The sequence below is a fragment of the Lepus europaeus genome, chromosome 23, assembly GCF_033115175.1.
Source record: "Lepus europaeus isolate LE1 chromosome 23, mLepTim1.pri, whole genome shotgun sequence".
NCBI lineage: Eukaryota > Metazoa > Chordata > Mammalia > Lagomorpha > Leporidae > Lepus > Lepus europaeus.
This window is the reverse complement of record NC_084849.1, coordinates 17,706,625-17,726,653: the sequence shown is the minus strand read 5'-3', so window position 1 is coordinate 17,726,653 and position 20,029 is coordinate 17,706,625. Positions and strand designations below refer to the sequence as shown.

At 54.6% G+C, this 20,029-nt stretch overlaps 1 protein-coding gene across 3 annotated transcripts in view; it reads right to left on the bottom strand.

The window, feature by feature from the left end:
* ACACB (acetyl-CoA carboxylase beta) overlaps window positions 1–20,029 on the bottom strand; it is a 125,553-nt gene that overhangs the window by 104,473 nt on the left and 1,051 nt on the right. The window contains exon 1 of one of the 3 annotated variants that reach the window (XM_062182597.1): window positions 7,160–7,347. The exons of 1 other annotated variant lie outside the window; for it this stretch is intronic. The gene's annotated coding sequence lies outside the window, so the exon portion shown is untranslated. One more of the 3 variants, XM_062182598.1, reaches the window with a different exon arrangement.

Here is a 20,029-nt window from a genome sequence, read left to right as displayed (position 1 = left end):
CCCCAAATGGCCACCATGGCCAGGCTGAAGCCAGGAGCTTCTTTCTTTCAGGTCTCCCACACTCCCACATGGGCAGAGGGACCCAAGCACTTGGGCCACCTTCCTCTGCTTTCCCGGGTGCATGAGCAGGGAGCTGGATCAGAAGTGGAGCAGCCGGGAATCAAGGCGGCACCCATGCAGGAGACCAGCGTCACAGCCCGCAGTTTTGCCTGCTGTGCCACCGCGCTGGCCCCTTCTCTGAATTTCAACACAGTGTTCTGCAGGATTTCCCGGAATCGCGTGACCCACGCTCTGGGCAGCAGATTCTGCTGAAATGCTGGCGAGGGCATTTTCTAGGTAATGACACAGGGTCAGAACGTGCTTTTGTTTCGTGGTCATCAAGTTTGCATGATCATCTCTACAAACACCAAGAAAGTATTTGGCAACACCCAACAACCCCTGGAGACAGAAACATTCAGAAAACCAGGAAGCGAAGGGAACGGCCGCATAATAAGGTGCATTTATAAAAAACCTACAGCGACCCTGCTCACTGATGAGAGCCTGATAGCTTTCCTCCTAAGACCAGGAACAAGACGGGAATGCTCGCCTTCAGTGTTGTACTGCAAGTTCCAGCCAGAGTAATAGACAACAAAGGATTAAACGGCATCCAAATTGGAAAGGAAGAAGCAAAGCCGTCTCTACTTGTGGATGAGATGATCCTATCTGTACAGAAAATCCCAAAGAACACACACACACACATAAAATGACTTCAGGTGAAAAATAAATTAAGTGGGGCCAGCGCTGTGGCGTAGTGGGTAAAGCCACCACCTGCAGTGCCTGCATCCCATATGGGCGCCGGTTGGAGTCCCAACTGCTCCACTTCTGATCCAGCTCCCTGCTGTGGCCTGGGAAAGCAGTAGAAGATGGCCCAAGTGCTTGGGCCCCTGCACCCGTGTGGGAGACCCAGAAGAAGCTCCTGGCTCCTGGTTTTGAATCAGCACAACTCCAGCCGTTGCAGCCAACTGGGGAGTGAACCAGCAGATGGAAGACCTCTCTCTCTCTTTCTCTCTCTCTCTCTCTCTCTCTCTCTCTCTCTCTGCCTCTGCCTCTCTATAGCTCTGCCTTTCAAATAAATAAATAAATAAATATTTTTTTTAAAAAGTGCCAATACTAAGGCACTTCAAGATGTCCATGGAAATGGAATAGTAGATAACCTTATAAAAAATTAATAAATTAAGTGAAGTCTTCAGACACAAGAACAACATGCAAGCAGTTATCTTTCTGTACCCAGACAATAAACAGCGTAAAAAGAAAATTAAGAAAACAAGTCCATTTACAACAGCAACCCAAAGATACAAGTAAAAAATATGTAGGAGTACATTTAACCAAGGAGGTGAAAGACCTGTGCACTGAGAACTACAAAGCAATGCTTAACAAGATGAAAGAATACTTAAATAAGCAGAAAGACATACTATGTTCATGGATGGGAAGACGTGCTATTATTAACATGGCCCTACTGCTCAAAGCAATATACCAGATTCATACAAAATTGCAAGAGACTCCAAATAGCCAAACAATCTTTAACAATAAGAGCAAAATTGGAGGACTCTGACTCCCCATTTTCAAATCTTTCTACAAAGCTTCAGTAAACAAAAGAGTATGGTTCTGACATAAAGATAGACAGATGGACCAATGCAACTGAATTAAGAATCCAAAAATCAACTCACACATCTTGGCCAATTTATTATTTTGAAAGATTTATTTTATTTATTTGAAAGGCAGAATTACTTAGAGGAAGAGAGCAAGAGAGAGAGAGAGAGAGGTCTTCTATTCCCTGGTTCACTCCCCATATGGCTGCAATGGTTGGGACTGGGCCTAAGCCAAGAGCCTGGACCTCTATCTGGCTCTCCCACATGGGTGCAGGGGCCCAAGTGCTTGGGCCATCTTCAGCTGCTTTCCAGGTGCATTAGCAGGGAGTGGGATGCGAAGTGGAGCAGCCGGGACTTGAACCAGTGCTCCTATGGGATGCCAGCATCATAGGCGACACTTTAACCTGCTGTGCCATGACACTGTTGGCCGAGTTATTTTTGATAATGACACCAAAACCATTCAACGGGAAAAGAATACTGTCTGCAACATGCGGTGCTGGGACAACCAGATTTCCACATGGAAAAAATAAAGTTGGACCACTGTTTTATACTTTATACAACAACTAACTTAAGATAAACCAGAGACTCTAAAATACACAAGCTAAAACCATAAAACTCTCAGAAGAAAACATAGTGGCAAATCTTCATAACCTTGGATTTGACTTGGCAACAGGTTCTTTGCCTTTAGCCTGTAGCAAGCATAAGCAACATCAGAAAAAATAGTTTCATCAAAGTTAAGATCTGTGAACTGGGCCAGCGCTGTGATACTGTGGCGCAGAAGGTAAAGCCATCGTCTGCAGTGCTGGCATCCCATATGGGCACCAGTCCAAGTCCCAGCTGCTCCACTTCTGATCCAGGTCTCTGCTATGGCCTGGGAAAGCAGTAGAAGATGGCTCAAGTCCTTGGGCCCCTGCACCCATGTGGGAGACCCGGAAGAAGCTCCTGGCTGCTGGCTTCGGGTCAGTGCAGCTCTGGCTGTTGCAGCCATCCAAGGAGTGAACCAGCGGATGGAAGACCTCTCTTTAAACCACCCCCCGCCCTGCCTCTCTGTAACTCTGCCTTTCAAATAAATAAATCTAAAAAAAAAAAAAAAAAAAAAAAAAAAAATCCATGAACCACCAGACATCGCCAAGGAAGTGAAAAGACTACCTACAGAACGGAAGAAACGTTTGCAAGCTATAAACTAAGTCTCATTGTCAACAAAAGGTCTAGTGTCCAAAATACACAAAGAAGTCTTACAACTCAAAAACAAAAAGACAAACAATTCAGCTTGTAAACGGGCAAAGGATGTTACAGCCAGCCCTCCGATGAAGAGGGACGACGGGGAGCTGCAGGGGCAGTGTCTCTTTTTGTGTTACTGCTGTCCCTAGGGTGCACAGTTAAACCCTCCAGGGAGGATCTGAGTGCCACCAGGAAAGGTCACAGTCGCAGGCAGAGCAGCTGACTCACCCATGCCCTCAGGAAAAATGCGGAAAAGCCTTCGGCCAGCGTTGTGAAAGTGTTCTTGGCTTCCCCAGAGGTCCCACAGGCTTGAGCCCCCCCACCCCCACCCCAGAGAGGGACTGAAAAGCCAGAAACCTGGGAGCAGCCACTCCCCAGCCCCAGGACCCTCTGCCCAAGGCCATTGGCCGCCCTGGTGGGCTCTGGGCTCCCTCTCAGGTCCACCTGCTGGGCCAGCCAGGGAGCAGCCGTCCATTGCGGTTCCACACACACCATGGTGTGCGCTGTTCACTTATCTGTCTCCTCGGATCAGCAGGGTGGCCCCTGGGGACGTGGACCGAGGGTCACTCACTCCTGGGTCCTCGGGCCCTGCGTGCTGTTCAGCATACAGTTGGTGCTCACAAACTGAATGACTGCATCCATGCACACTCATTGAGCACCAACTGATATTGTTTTGATTTTAGTGCATTAATTCTCTTTCTTTTCAAAATTTTAGTTAATTAATTTGAAAGGCAGAGGGAGGCCAGCGCCCGCGGCTCACTTGGCTAATCCTCCGCCTGCGGCGCTGGCACACCGGGTTCTAGTCCCGGTTGGGGCGCTGGATTCTGTCCCAGTTGCTCCTCTTCCAGGCCAGCTCTCTGCTGTGGCCCAGGAGTGCAGTGGAGGATGGCCCAAGTGCTTGGGCCCTGCACCCACATGGGAGACCAGGAGAAGCACCTGGCTCCTGGCTTCGGATGGGCGTGGCTCCGGCTGCAGCGGCCATTGGAGGGTGAACCAAAAAAGGAAGACCTTTCTCTCTGTCTCTCTCTCTCTCTCACTGTCCACTCTGCCTGTCAAAAAAAAGAAAAGAAAAGAAAAGAAAAAAGGAAGGCAGAGGGAGAGAGAGATCTCCATCTGCTGGAACCAAGGCTGGAGTATTGATTGTAGGGTGTCATTTCTTTTCTTGCCTTTCTAAAAGACTTTGTTTATTTATTTACTTATTTGAAAGGAAGAGTCCAGAAAGAGACAGACAGTGAGAGATCTGTCCAGTGGTTCACTCTCCAAATGGCCATAACAGCCATGGCTGGGTCCAGCAGAATCCAGGAGCCAGGAGCTCCATCCAGGTCTTCCACATGGATGGGTGACAGGGACCCAGTCACCTGGGCTTCATCTGCTGCCTCCCCAGGTGCACCAGCAGGGAGCTGGCGTCGGGAGCAGGCCTCTAGGCCCAGGCACCACTACATGGCGTGCGGGGTCCTAAACGGCATCGGAACCACTGCACCAAACACCGCCTCTTAGGCCGTCCTTTCTGAGAGGAGATAAAAGGAGAATACGCTGGGGCCTCCATGCCACTTCTGAGGGAGGCTGCAAACGTAGATGACTCTAGACAAATGTGCACCTTTGAAATTGTAAGCTGTAGGGAATAGGAAATGTGGGGCCGGCGCTGTGGCGTAGCGGGTAAAGCTGCCACCTGCAGGGCCAGCATCCCATATGGGGGCGGGTTTGAGATCTGGCTGCTCCACTTCCGATCCAGCTCTCTGCTGTGGCCTGGGAGGGCAGTAGAAGATGGCCCAAGTCCTTGGGCCCCTGCACCCATGTGGGAGACCTAGAAGGAGTGCCTGGCTCCTGGCTTTGGATCGGCGCAACTCCAGCTGTTGCAGCCATCTGGGGAGTAAACCAGTGGATGGAAGGCCTCTCTCTCTCTCTCCCTCCCTCCCTCCCTGCCTCTCCTTCTCTCTGTGTAACTCTGTCTTTCAAATAAATAAATATCTAAAAAGAAAAGAAATAGCAAATGCAGGCAATTGGTGTGCCAGCCTTCCTTCCACCCCAAAACAAAAATACTTGAGTTCTTGTTAAGCAAAGATCAGCCCCAAAGCAAAAATAAAATGACCACGGTTTGGGACCCACAAGCCCTGAGAATGCTTTCTTGACCTTGATTGCCCATTGGAAAAAACAATCAAACGACTGAGGTTTCACATCCCACGAGCTCTCCGTGATCTTGCTCAGAAAATCCTGGCTGGCCAGATGCACGCATGCCCACTGGGACAGCAGACGCAAGGGTGGTACTAGGGTTTGCTGTGGTCTGAGAGCTTCCCCTAAGGTTCCTGTGCTGCAAGCCTGGCCCTCAGCCCACCTGTCGATGGTGGGAGGTGGTGGAGTCTTTAAGAAGTGGCAAAGTCGGGCCGGCGCCGCTGCTCACTAGGCTAATCCTCCGCCTGCAGTGCCAGCACACCGGGTTCTAGTCCCAGTCAGGGTGCCGGATTCTGTCCCAGTTGCCCCTCTTCCAGGCCAGCTCTCTGCTGTGGCCCAGGAGTGCAGTGGAGGATGGCCCAAGTGCTTGGGCCCCGCACCCGCATGGGAGACCGGGAGAAGCACCTGGCTCCTGGCTTCGGATCAGTGCGGTCAGGTCTGTCCCTCTTGTATGCGCTCCCATCATGCCATGCGGTGCTGCAGCCTGAGGTTCCTACGCTCTGGAATCTCCAGAACCGAGAGCTAGCTAAGCCTCTTCCCTTGCTGCATCGCCCAGCGGTGGGTAAGAAAGCGGACTAGCACGGGATGGGTAGGGGCTGCCCGGGAGCGGGGTGGCAGGCACGGGCAGGACAGACACACGCACGGCAGGTGACTGGACGGTGCACAGAGATGCCAGGCGCTGTCATGAACGGAGGGAGCAGCTCTTCTCCCCGGTTTGGCTTCCTCTGCCCCTCTGAAAACCCTCTGGGATCTGCTGGGACTCTGATGGGGCCATTTTTTAAAAGATTTATTCTTATTTATTTTGAAAGGCATTGTTAGAGAGAGTGAGAGTGAGAGACAGAGACCTTCCATCCACTGGTTCACTCCACAGATGACTGCGGCCGTGCCAGCCCGAAGCCAGGAGCCCAGAGCTTCATCTGGATCTCCCACGTGGGTACAGGGGCCAAAATACATGGATTCATCTTCTACTGCTTTCCCAGGACATTAGCAGGGAGCTAGATCAGAAGTGGAGCAGCCGGGACTTGAACCAGCATCCCATGGGAAGCTGGCAGAGCAGACGGCGGCTTTACCTGCCACGCCACAGCGCCGGCTCCAGGAGACCACTGGGATCTAATGCCACAATCCCATCTTTCCTGGAGTTCATCTGCATGAAAACCCCCAGGGCCCTTTAACTTTCTTTACAGAGTCACCACGTGGGGTCCCCAGGCCACTATACAGGAACTTGTCCCAAGAGAGTGCCGGGAGACCCGTGGGGACGCTGTCTGGGAAGACACCTTGGAGGAACTCAGCCTCACCTTCCTCATCTGTCGGAGGGGAGCCTCACTGTTGCCCCGGCGACCTGCTCAGAGCTGCCCTTCCAAAGCCTGGACACACACAGAAGCCATCGGGGTCGCCGGCACCTTCAGGTTTTCCTTCCTTCTGCCCCTCCTCCAACCCTCAGAGCCACTGCACAGACCCCGTCCTCGTCACTCTCCTTGTTTTACTTCCGTCTTATAGTTCGGCAAACTGACTCAAAGCCAGGCACGGCAACCATCCCTCTCCCCCTGCCCTGCCCTGGCAAACACGTAGGAACACATCCCAGCCTGCAGCAGGAGTTAAGATAAGCAAAGAGATATGCACGTGAGAAAACCCCCCAGACACCTGGCTGCGTGCCCTGGAAACAGAGTCGGCAGCTGGACGGGTAAAGGGACGAGGCCGGCATGGCAGGTGGCTGGCGGGGCGCTCTGCTCATGGGCTGGGGCCCCTGAGCGGCCAGGACCGCACGCCGTCTCCCACCACGCTGCTGCCACCGCAGAAATAACCCAGCCGGCCCCCAAACCGCCGGCGGCCATCGCATCTGGAACCCAAGCGGCAGCTGCTCGGCGCCAGAAGCTCCCGTGGTCCTCGGCCGAATGAAGGCAGGAAATCACTTGGTTCCAACAAGTGCTGGCCAGGGGCCAGTGGGGGCAGTGGTGGGGACCGGGGGGCCAGGCTTTTGTTTTTTGCACCCCACTACCACCACACACACACACATACACATACACACACACACGCACCGGGTGAAGCCTTCCGGGGATAGTATGTCCGGGTCCAGCAATCCTCCTGCCCTTGGGAGCTTCTCCGCCCACCAGGATGAACTCCGGGCGCCTGCTGTCGCTTACCGTCTCAGGGGACAAGGCTGCGCCCTCCATTCTCCTGTGAGTCTGCCCGGCGCCCACAGCAGGACTGAGGGAGCCCGGCCCTCTGAGTGTCACCTTTCAGCAGCAGGCAGGTGGCGTGCTGCATCAGACCACGGGGGAGGGACTTGGAGCGGCCAGTGCCCCGCCACTAGGTCTCCACAGCACGCCCTTGTCTGCCACCTGCGAACTGAGCCCGCTCACCAACGTCCAATCTCGGGCCTCGCTTGACCCCGAGTTCGGGTCCTCAAGAGGCTGTCGTGGCTCTGCGGAGCTTGCCACATTCCTGGACTCCAGCCCGCCTCGCTGCTCTCGCAATCACCACTTGCCCAACTCTGCTCCTCTGGAGCAGGTTTGAAAGGCTTCCAGGAGCACACAGCCGTTCCCCTGGGGGGCAGACGGGGAAACAGGAGCGGGGCAGCCTCCCGCTGCTCTGTGGAATTTGGGTTTGGCTGTGTGGGGGAACCACAGAGAGAGAAACGACGGCAGCAAGACAGAGAGGAGGTGGCCGAGGCCCCTCCACCTGGCAGGCAGGTGGCGCAATGCCCTTTTGCAAACGCACAGATAATTAAGGCGATAAGAGCAAGCCAAGTACAGCCTGGTGGACACCTTAACCTGCACTCCAGCCCCAGGGGCAGGGGTGTCAGAGGTCACAGTGTTTCTCCCACGCCCCAACCTGCAGCCTCCCCACGGGGATGGTCAAGTCCAGGGTTCTTGTTTGACGGACGAGCAAACAGAGGTCCAGAGGTCTCACTTGCAGTGGGAGGCACAGCCGGCCTCAGGACCAGGATCCCAGTGGCCGCCCGGCCCTCCTTCTGCACGGAAGTGTCACTGGCCACTGAAATTGACTGCCATCGGACACCTGGTTTGCTCCGCTAGAAGCTATCTAGGGGGGTCCGTGTTGCAGTACAGAGGCTAAGCCATCGTTACGACGCCAGCATCCTGTATAGCAGTGCCAGTTTGAGTCCCGGCTGCTCCGCTTCCCATCCAGCTCCCTGCTGATGTACTTGGGAAGGCAGCAGAAGGGGGCTCACTTGCTTGGGCCAGGAGTGGAGATGGACAGGCGAGAGAACAAACAGAAGGGGGCATTTGCACTGGGACTTTGCAGGATGAATAGGAGCTTACGAGGTGACCCGGTGGGCACAGTGTATTTATGATTCTATTGGCTGAGGCTGAGACTCTGTGGTGAGCAAAGCAGGTGTATTGTGAAGGGCGACCATTTGTTTCATTTAAGACGTTCTGAAAAGATGTGACACTTAGGTGACAGTGGAGGGAGATGCTCCCTCCCTACAAACCCCGAGCCTGGAGAAACACGTTCCCCTGTGACTGTGGCCAAGGGCACTGCTGACACGCCACGCTTCGACCCAGAGAGCACAGAGGGCAACAGCAGAACTGCAATTGCCGCCTCTCAGCAGAGACTCCGCTGCCTGTGGGCCCCCAGGGCCAGCACCGAGGGGAGGGGCACAGGCTGATCAACAGCACCGCCCACAGGAGCTTCCTGCGAGGGAAGCCTTTTTCTTATCCCAGATGAGAATCCAACGACCAGAGAGGTGCAGCGACTTGTCCAGAGTCACACAGTACATGACCTTGTCTCCTCCCCACCCCCTCGCCTGCTAGCTGGCTGATCCCAAAGCCGGATCCGTGGCAAGAGGGAGGCGAGCAGGCTGTTGGAGCGACTGTTTAATGATAGGCTGCCTTCTGGCCTGGGGGATTCAGAAGCAGAGCTGGGGGCCAGTAGTTCTCAAATTCAGGTCAGAGGAACCCCAGCCAATCCTGGTTTTGTTTTTTTTTTTTTTTTTTTAAATCAAGATTGATTTTACTTATTTGGAAGGCAGATTGACAGAGAGAGAGGGAAAGACAGAGAAAGAGAGAGATCTTCCATCCACTGGTTTACTCCCCAAATGACCACAGAGGCCAGGGTTGGGTCAGACTGAAGCCAAGAGCCTGGAACTCTATCCGGATTGCCCACTAGGGTGCAGGGGCCCAAGCACTTGGGCCATCTTCCACTGCCTTCCTGGGGCATTAGCCGGGAGCTGGATGGGAAGTGGAACAGCTGGGACTCGAACTGGCACTCAGATGGGAAGTTGGTGTTTGTTACAGGCTGTGCCATGATGCCCATTCTCCCCACCCCCAGCCCCAAGCACATCTTTGGTTTTGTGCTGGATCACAAAACAGTCCATTCTAGAGTCAAGGGCATGAGCACAGCCTTGGAGGCCTTGGATTCTGTAACAACCTCAGGGGGTAAAACACAAGCAGAGTTCAAAATGTTCATGGAAAAGTGGAGTGAGAAGATAAGTCTACTTTGGCATAAAAACTTTTGAGGAGGGGCTGGCGCTGTGACACAGCAGGTTAAAGCCCTGGCCTGAAGCACCGGAATACGATATTGGGCACCGGTTCTAGTCCCAGCTACTCCTCTTCCAATGCAGCTCTCTGCTATGGCCTGGGAAGGCAGTAGAAGATGGCCCAAGTCCTTGGGCCCCTGCACCTGCGTAGGAGACCTGGAAGAAGCTCCTGGCTTCAGCCTGGCCCAGCCCAGGCCTTGAGGGCATTTGGGGAGTAAACCAGTGGATAGAAGACCTCTCTCTCTCTGTCTCTGTCTCTCTCTCTCTGTAACTCTGCCTTGCAACTAAACAAGTAAGTATATTAAAAAAAATACCTTTTGAAGTGCATGAATTTTTCAGCCCCTCATAAGCATGGATTTAACATTTTTTTGCACCAAAATAAACTTATCTTTTAATCCTATTTCCCCACAGACTTTCTGAAGTGCTCTCAGACCTCTGAGAAAAGTCTGAATTTCAGGCTCCCTCCCCCCAGTCAGGAAAAGGCTCAGAAGGTCACGTGGGGCCAGAAAAGTGCCCGGCCCAGCTACAGGTGCTCACTTAATGCGGAGAGGAATCAAAGTGTTCATATTACCGATTTTCATTTTATTTGAAAGGCACAGTGGCGGAGAGATGGACAGAGAGAGATCTTCCATCAGCTCGTTCGCTCCCAAAATGCTCCCAATGGCCAGGGCAGCCAGGAGCCTAGAACTCCATCCGGGCCTCCCATGCAGGAGGCAGGGACCCAAGTACTTGAGCCATCCACCCCCTGCTGCTTTCCCAGGGTGCACATTAGCAGGCAGCCGGATCGGATGCAGAGCTGGGGCTCGAACCAGGGGCGCCATAAGGATGCAGGTGTCCCAGGCACCAACTTAACCACTGAGCCAAACACCTGCCCCCAAAGCAAACTTTTGATGTAGCTTCTCTGCTGGTGCAGGCAAAACTGGCCCACAGGAAGCAGCAGCCACTTTCCCACCTCCCACGGAAACCTGCGCTCCACTGTCTCAAGGGCCCATCGGGCTGCCCTGTGGGGCCCCATGTCACTACACTGGTCCCGCCGAAGCCACCATCTGACCCTCTCGTCCCAGCCCTTGCACCCTCTCAGGTGGAATTCTCTCCTCCTCCCCCTCTCCTGCTCCTCCGGCTCTGCCTTCTTCGCCCACTCCTGCAGGCACCAGGGGCCACTCCCTGAGCGCCTGCCAACTGTGGCGCTGGCTGCTGGAGACACAGGGCCAACCAGATAGGAAGAGCCCGGCCTTACCCTCATGGGCCAGTGATCCCCCAGGGGAGCGAATGAAATCACAGACAAATGCAGGGACCCGACCTGGAGACTCACAGAACGGAGAGGCTCAGGGTGTGCCACGGGAAAGACAGGGCCCAGGGGACACTGCCCTGCGGGGCGGGAGAGACAAGGCTGTCCCAGGCTCGAGATGGCGAGGGAACGGGATGAGCCGGGTGAGGGGGCCGGGGCAGGCAGGTGCAGGAAACAAATGGGTTTGGGGCATCTGGTGCTCGAAGCACAAAAGCCCAGAAGCAGGCAGGAGCCTGGCGTTCTGTGGGAAGCACATGAGGCCAGTGGGCCTGGCGCTGGGCAAAGGCTGGAGCGGGGATGGGGCAGCCGCCTGGGCTGCGCAGGATCACAGGTTGCATGGAGGGACTCAGGCCTCCTTCCTGGGGCGTGGAGAACTACAGGACACAGTCTGGGAGCCCAGATGCGACACTCCAGCTGTCTAGACAAGTGGTGCCACTGCAGGAAGAGGAGTTAGCGTGGGGCGGGCCTTGTGGTACAGTGGGTTGAGCCACTGCTTGTGACACCCACCCACATCTGGGTTCTCTGCTTCCAACCCAGCTTCCTGCTAATGGGTCTAGGAGAGAAGGAGCGGATGATGGCTCCACGTACTGAGTCCTTGCCACCTGCGTGGAAGACCCAGACGGAGGTCCTGGCTCCTGGCTTCTGCCTGGCCCAGTTCTGGCTATCATGGCCAGTGGGAGAGTGAACCAGCGGATGGAAGACCTCTGCCTCTCTCTCTCCCTCTCTCTCTGCCTCTCAAATGACAAATAAATCTTTCAAAAAGAGCTTTCATTTGCTCGCCTATAAGATGGGGAGGAGAGCATCAGGCTCACCAGCCTGCTGGGGAGATCGTGAGCCCCACCCCTCCATGCGAACCGCCTGGCCTGGCACACACGGAGCCTGCAGCCAGGAGCAGTCCTGCAGGGGAGCGCCAGCCTGCCCTCGGAACACCAGTGCCCAATGGCTGACCCTGCCCCCAAGCTGCCTCCTACGGATGGGCGAGCCTGCCCGGCCCCCAGCTGTCCGCAGCAGAGGCCGCACCACCTGCTCCCCGCTGAGCCACACCTTCCCCCACTTTAGGCTGCTGCAGGGCTTCTCGCCAGTTTTGGAAACTCAGATGCAAACGCTGTGGGGTTCGGCCTTCTGAGAAAGGGGCCGCCGCTCCTTGGTCCTGCCCCCGCCCTTCCAGACACAAAAGCAGTGGCAGCACCAGACCCAGAATCCACAGATCTGGGGGGTCCAGGTCTTGGCGCTGTCTCTGGCCAGCATGGGAATCTTTGAGCCGCGACTGCCTGGTTTTTTTTTTTTTTTTTTTTTGGTGTTTTTTTGTTTTTTTTTACAGGCAGAGTGGACAGTGAGAGAGAGAGACAGAGAGAAAGGTCTTCCTTTTGCTGTTGGTTCACCACACAATGGCCGCCGTGGCCTGTGCACCGCGCTGATCCAAAGGCAGGAGCCAGGTTCTTCTCCTGGTCTCCCATGCCGGTGCAGGGCCCAAGCACTTGGGCCATCCTCCACTGCACTCCTAGGCCACAGCAGAGAGCTGGCCTGGAAGAGGGGCAACCTGGACAGAATCCGGCGCCCCGACCGGGACTAGAACCCAGTGTGCTGGCGTCACAAGGCGGAGGATTAGCCTATTGAGCCACGGCGCCGGCCCAACTGCCTGGTTTTGAAAAATGCCCCTGGAAGGACACAATGTGAGCAGGCAATGGGAGGAGCTGGGGGCTGTGCAGGCAGCCAGGACCAAAGGCAGACTCGCATCGCAGCGACACACAGTGCAGCAGCGCCAAGGCCTTTAGCAGCAGGGAGACGGACGGAAGGCTATGGGGGCCCTCGGGATCCCACTGGAGTCCCAATGTGAATCTGCCTCCCAAAGGAGCAGATTTGTTGTGCCAAAACCAAATCCAAGTCCAGAGTTTGAAGCTAAAAACCTTATAGGCAGAGGGAGTTAAGCCACTGCCTCCCATATGGGTGCCAGTTCAAGTCCCGGCTGCTCCACTTCCGATCCCGGCACATCCCTGCTGATTGGCCTGGGAAAGCAGCGGAAGATGGCCCAAGTGCTTGGGCCCCTGCACCCACGTGGGAGACCCAGAAGATGTCCCTGGCTTCAGCCTGACCCAGTCCTGGCTGTTGCAGCCATTTGGGGAGTGAACCAGCAGATGGAAGATTTCTCTCCATATATAATTCTGCCTTTCAAATAAGTAAATAACTCATTAAAAAAAAAAAAAAGAGTGCTACAGGCAACACAGAGTATCGCTCAGCATTCGGGTCTGGAGTGGCTCAAGTTCTGAATGGACTCAAGTTCTATTTTTTTTTTTTAAAGATTTATTTTATTTATTTGAAAGTCAGAGTTACACAGAGGGAGGAGAGGCAGAGAGAGAGAGAGAGAGAGAGAGAGAGAGAGAGGTCTATCCATTGGTTCACTGCCCAGATGGCCACAATGGCTGGAGCTGTGCTGATCCGAAGCCAGGAGCTTCTTCCAGGTCTCCCACGTGGGGGCAGGGGCCTAAGGACTTGGGCCATCTTCTACTGCCCTCCCAGGCCACAGCAGAGAGCTGGATCGGAAGAGGAGCAGCCGAGACTAGAACCAGCGCCCATATAGGATGCCGACACTACAGGCTAGGGCTTTAACCCACTGCGCCACAGCACTGGGGCCCCTCAAGTTCTATTTCTACACCTGCTTAGTTCTCCTGTGTGAACTTGAGTGAATCTCGTTGCCTCACTGAACCTTGGTTTTCTGCAAGGTGGTTGCAAGGAAGACGATACCGCTGACCTCCTCGGGGCCTCCGCTGAGGAGGAAGTGAAGTAATGATGATAAAAGAGCGTGCTAACACACGCTGTGCTCTTCACCACGTTCCCGGGATTGTCCTAAGCGCCTTAACTAAGTTCAAGTTCAAGCCACTGTTCTCTCCCCTGGGATCATTGCTCAAGCCGCCTGCTTGACTCGCTGCCCCCAGGCTGGTCCCTCCCATCCCTTATGCACAGGGGAACCAAAGGGATCTTGCCCCGCCCTCACAAACACCCCCCAGATGCCTGGATTGTGATGTCCGAGTGCCTCTCCCACTGAAAGGAACCAGGGCTCCTCGGAGAAATGGCAGAGCCTAAGGCTGGGGCAGAAACGTGCACGATGGCCTGAGACATCTCCTTCTGCCCCAAAAGCAGGGAGCCTCTGGGGCGTGGAGGAGGCGGGGGCTGTCCTGCCAGGGAAAGGGACAGACTGGCATCAATATCACATATCTGTTCAAAGAGCTCAAGTCACATCATCACTCACAACAGAAACAAGCCTTGCTGACAGCCAACTCAAGACTCTGAAAACAGACTTTTCTTCTTACAAAAGGAGGTGGTCAGGCCTGCGTGCTGCCTCGGCTGCGGGCACTGTGGTCCGGGACAACCAAAGGGTGGCTCCAGGTCACTGATAAACACGGAAGCATTGGTGGGACAGAGTCACTGTCCACAACCGGTAGTGCAAGTTAACGAGGCTCTACGCTTTGCTCATTGGTGCCTTGTACAGGCAGCTGGGGACAGTGGAGAGGGGAACCCCGCAGAAATATCCCCGGCTCACCGAGGAGCCAACACTCCTGAGAGCGGGGTCACCCAGCCCCACATTCTTGGCAACACACGGTGCAGCGCTGTGGCCGGCAGGTGTCTCTGCCCGCGCTGACTCAAGCCTGCAGACTTGAGCACTTATTTATAGCACGGAGGGACACGCTAGAAGGCGCTGGAGGACGCGAACATCCCAAAGGTGGAAAGTTCCGCAGGACGCACGGCCCGGGTCCCTCCCTAGGGAGCTGGCACTGCAGAAGGAGCAGTGTTCGCTGTGGACTAAGAGACCTCAGAGAGCTTTCGTGGGTGCTGCTCTGAACTGACAGAGACAGCGGGGGGACCCCGAGTGTGAAACAGCCACCGTTCGTCTTCCATGTCCGTGGCTTCTGGCAGCCACTGGCCGGACCTGGTGTGGGTAGAGAATATTCACAAAAACAATGGTATGGGAGGCAGGCATTTGGACTCCTGGTTAGGACACCCACGTCCTGTACCGTGGTTTCTGGATTCAGTTCCCAGCTCTGGCTCCTGACTCTGGTTCTGCTGAGACAGTGATGGCTTGGGCCCCTGCACCCAAGTCGGGTCTCTACCGCCCACGTGGGAGACCTGGATTGAGTTCCAGGTTGTGGGACTTGGGGACCGAGCAGCTGATGAGAGCTGTTCCTCCACTGATCGATCGATTGATCGATATAGATAGATAGATAGATAGATGGATGAACTGCGTACTGGGGCAGGCATTTGGCAAAGCAATGAAGACACTGCTCGGGACCCCCGCGTCCCATAGCGAGGTGCCCAGGGTCAAGTTCTGGTTCTGCTCCTGACTCCAGCTCTCTGCTCAGAGGCACCAGATGCTGGCTTGAGTGGCTGCGGTCCTGCCACCCACAGAGGAGACCTGGACTGGGTTCGGTCTCCTGACTTTGCCTTGGCCCTGCTCTGTTGAAGGCATTACAGGAGGGAACCAGCAAACAGGAGATGTTTATCTGTCTCTGGCTCCTTCTCCCTGCCTTTCAAATAAATCAAAACATTTTTAAAACTTCATCTGTCATGGCTGGCGCCGTGGCTCACTAGGCTAATCCTCCGCCTGTGGCGCCGGCACTCCCAGTTCCAGTCCCAGTTGGGGCGTCGGATTCTGTCCCAGTTGCTCCTCTTCCAGTCCAGCTCTCTGCTGTGACCCGGGAAGGCAGTGGAGGATGGCCCAAGTGCTTGGGCCCTGCACCCCATGGGAGACCAGGAGGAAGCACCTGGTTCCTGGCAACACGCCAGCCATAGCAGTCATTTAGGGGATGAACCAATGGAAGGAAGACCTTTCTCTCTCTGTCTCTCTCTCTCACTGTCTAACTTTGCCTGTCAAAAACAAACAAACAAACAAACAAAAAACTTCATCTGTCCTCCACATACAGGCCTTCTTCTTGTCATTATTCCCTAAGCAATATAGCATAACAACTGTTTACACAGCCAGCGTTGCACTAGGGATCATAAGTGGTTTAAAGCGTATGGGAGGATGTATGGTATATGTTGGCATTATGCAAATACCACACCATTCACACATGAGGTGTGAGCATCTGGGAATTTGTGTGCCTCTGGGGGGTTCCTGGAGCCCATCCTTCATGAATTCTGGGGGGCGACAGTCCTGTATTAAGGAATTATCACTGCCGCTGGCTTTATGATGTAGCAGTAAGCTGCCACCTGCAACACCAGCATCCCCTATGGGTGCTGGTTCAAGTCCCGGCTGTTCTACTTCCGATCCAGCTCCCTGCTAATGGCCTGGGAAAGCAGCCGAAATTGACCCAAGTGTTTGGGCCCCTGCACCCACATGGGAGACCTGGATGAAGCTCTTGGCTCCTGGCCTCAGCCTGGCTCAGCCCTGTTCATTGAGGCTATTGGGGAGTGAACCATGGGGTGGAAGATTCCCCTTTCTGTAACTCTGCCTTCCAAAGAAATAAATCTTTAAAAAATAAAAAGGAATCATTGGGGCCAGCACTGTAGTGTAGCGGGTAAAGCCGCCGCCTGCAGTGCCAGCATCCAGTATGGGTGCCGGTTTGAATTCTGGCTGCTCCACTTCTGATCCAGCTCTCTGCTATGGCCTGGGAAAGTAGTGGAAGATGGCCCAGGTCCCTGGGCCCCTGCACCTGTGTGGGAGACCTGGAAGAAGCTCCTGGCTCCCAGCTTTGGATCAGTGCAGCTCCAGCCATTGTGGCCATCGGGGGAGTGAACCAGCAGATGGAAGACCTCTATCTATCTATCTATCTATCTATCTATCTATCTATCTCTCACTCTCTCTGCCTCTCTATACATCTGTTTTTCAGGTAAATAAATAAGACTTTTTTTAAAAAAAAAGGAATCACTGGGGCCGGCACCGTGGCTCACTTGGTTAATCCTCCGCCTGTGGCACTGGTATCCCACATGGGCGCTGGGTTCTAGTCCTGGTTGCCCCTCTTCCAGGCCAGCTCTCTGCTGTGGCCCAGGAGTGCAGTGGAGGATGGCCCAAGTGCTTGGGCCCCGCACCCACATGGGAGACCCAGAGGAAGCGCCTGGCTCCTGGCTTTGGATCGGCGTAGCTCTGGCTGTAGCAGCCATTTCAGGGGGTGAACCAACAGAAGGAAGACCTTTCTCTCTGTTTCTCTCTCTCTCACTGTCTAACTCTATCTGTCAAATAAAAAAAAAAGGAATCATTATTAATTGTGTGTGCTTTAGATAATTATACAATTTTTTTTAATTTCTCATCTCTCTTATGGATGTGTATTATTGGGTGAAGTGGTACGATATTTGCCCTGTGAGTTGCTCAAAAATACCCTCAGGGAACAGACCTCGGATTCCTGACACGTATGCTCATGTACTCAGGGTAAAGACACAGACACCTGCAATACTTACAGCACATGCAAAATTCAGACAGAAAGGCGGACACACGAGAGGACAGGCACAATGCGATGGCAGTGGGAGGACTGACGTGGTGGCTGCCTGGGCTCCTGCTGTCACATCCCTTCACACACATGTGTGCGCACATGCACATGTGTGCACACACACCTGGCCTCACACGCGTGTGCACTCACACACCTGGCTTCATACACACCTGGCCTCACACATGTGTGTACAAACACATACCTGGCTTCACACATACACACGTGTGCACACACACCTGGCCTCACACGCGTGTGCACTCACACACCTGGCCTCACACATACATGTGCTCACACACCTGGCCTCACACGTGTGTGTGTACATATACCTGGCTTCACACATACACACACGTGCTCACACACACACCTGGAGCCCTGTACAAGAGCTCCAGCCTGTCTCTTATCCATCCCACAATGATGCAAGAAAATGAGGATGACCCAAAAGGACACTGATGCCCCCAGGAGGCAGCCGTGGGCTCTCCGTCCGGAGATGGTCTCCACCTGCTGAGAACGAAGCTTCTGGGGCCACAGCCCAGCGTTTGCACAGTGAAAGCTCTGGGAAGTCCTGCTGTAACGGCCTGGATCCCCCAGGGGCTGCCAGCTTTTTCCAAATGCATTGGCCCCACAATCCCATTTCCACGATTCCGTGGGAGAGGGCTGCAGAGTGGGAACGTCGGACCAGCACCATGGCCCAGAGGATTAAACAGCCGCCTGCGATGTGGATATCCCACGAGTGCCGTTCAAATCCCAGCTGCTCCTCTTTCGATCCAGCTCCCTGCTAATGCGCCTGGGAGGGCAGTGGAAGATGGCCACAGTGCTTGGACTTCTGCACACATGTGAGAGACCTGGAAGAAGCTCCTGGCTTCAGATTGATCAAACTCTGGCCATTGGGGAGTGAACTAGTAGATAGACGTTCGTTCTCTCTCTCTCTCTCTCTCTCTCTCTCTCTCTCTTTCAAAAATAAGGCCAGCTGGGAAGTGGCATGTCTCTGATTGATTAGCCCCAGAGCCCACCATGGGTTTACTTCTAAGTGGAAAGGAGTGTCCTTACCACCACTCCTGCTCATGGCTCCGTGTGATTGGAAAGGTGCGAGACCCTGGCTAAGGAAGGCACCTGCGCCGGCACCGGGGGCTCGGGTGTGCCACTGACTCTGGCAGCGGAGGTCCGGGCTTTGCCGTGTGCTGTGTGCCTGGCTGGGCCCATCGGGATTCTCTGAACCCTGGGCTGCGGACCCGGGGGGATGGGTGAACGCGCCTCTCCTGGGACGGGCGCAGAGCCTGGGCAGAGCCCAGCAGTAAGCACTTGCTACCAACCACCCAGCAGTCGCCCCACCCTGCCCAGCCTGGACTCTGCAGCACAAGCCACCCTGGGTCCTACAATAGACAACTCAGGGTCCGTCTTCCTGGAGAACCACCTTCCTCTGGAGCAGTAAGTTTGTTGCCGCCACTGCCACCTGTTGAACAGGATGTCAAACGCGCATGCGCCCATCAGATCAAAGGCGCCTAAGCGAGCACGGGGCCTCCCGGGGTCACATGAACTCTCTTCTAAAGCCGAGCGCCCACAGAACTAGGAATCCTGAAGCTTCTCCCAAGATAAGGCTTGGGGGAAGTCTCCATGGCAAAAGATGACGCTTGTTTGTCCAGGACCGTGGAGCAGCCAGGTCCAAAGGTGATCAAAGGCGGAGGGAGTTCACACAACAGCTGTCCTCACACACAGCCTGTCTTCCCAGCGCACCCCAAAGCCGCAGACGGTGGGAACCAGGCCGAGCTGCAGCTCTGATCCTGGGACTAGGGGGTGGCTGGGTCCCCCCACCGGGAACGTGGGGAAGTCAGGCAAGGCACTGCTAGAAGAAAAATGGGACTTGGGAAACATGATCATCGCCCTGCAGTTTTATGGCCTAAGTCCTGGGACTTCCCCTTCGCTCTGGGCCAACAGAGATGGTTGTTTCTCCCCCTACCTACAAGGAAGCCCATTTGTCTTCTTAAGTTTTTTTTTTTTTTTTAAAGATTTATTTATTTGAAAGGCAGAGTTAGACACACACACAGAGGAAGAGACACAGAAGTGTTCCATCCGCTGGTTCACTCCCCAAACGGCCAAACGGCCAGAGCTATGCCCATCTGAAGCCAGGAGCTTGGAGCTTCCTCCAGGTCTCCCACATGCGTGCAGGGGCCCAAGGACTTGGATCATCCACCACTGCTTTCCCAGGCCACAGCAGGGAGCTGGATTGGAAGTGGAGCAGCCAGGACTAAGGGTGCCGGCATGCAGGCCACAATACTGGTCCCAGGAAGCCCATTTGTTAGTAATTATGGTGACTGACAGGAGGGATGGGTTGAGTGCCAGGTGAGCACAGGCCTGGAGTTTATGCCCACTCAACTGATGGACACAACAGGTGCTCCACTCTTACAAAGGCTTAAAAATTTAAGGGTCTGGCGCTGTGACACAGTAGGTTAATCCTCTGTCTGCGGCACCGGCTTCCCATATGGGTGCCAGCTCTAGTCTTGGCTGCTCCTCTTCCCCATCCAACTCTCTGCTAGGCCTGGGAAAGCAGTGGAAGATGACCCAAGTCCTTGGGCCCCTGCACCCGTGTGGGAGACCCAGAAGAAGCTTCTGGCTTCTGGCTTTGGATTGGTGCAGCTCTGGCCGTTGCGACCTTTTGGGGAGTGAACCAGTGGACGGAAGACCTTTCTCTGTCTCTCCCTCTCACTGTCTGTAACTCTATCTCTCAAATAAATAAAATCTTTTAAAAAAATTTAAAGGGTGCCAACGTTGTTGCACAGTGTGTAACACTGCCACCAGCAACAAAGGCATCCGA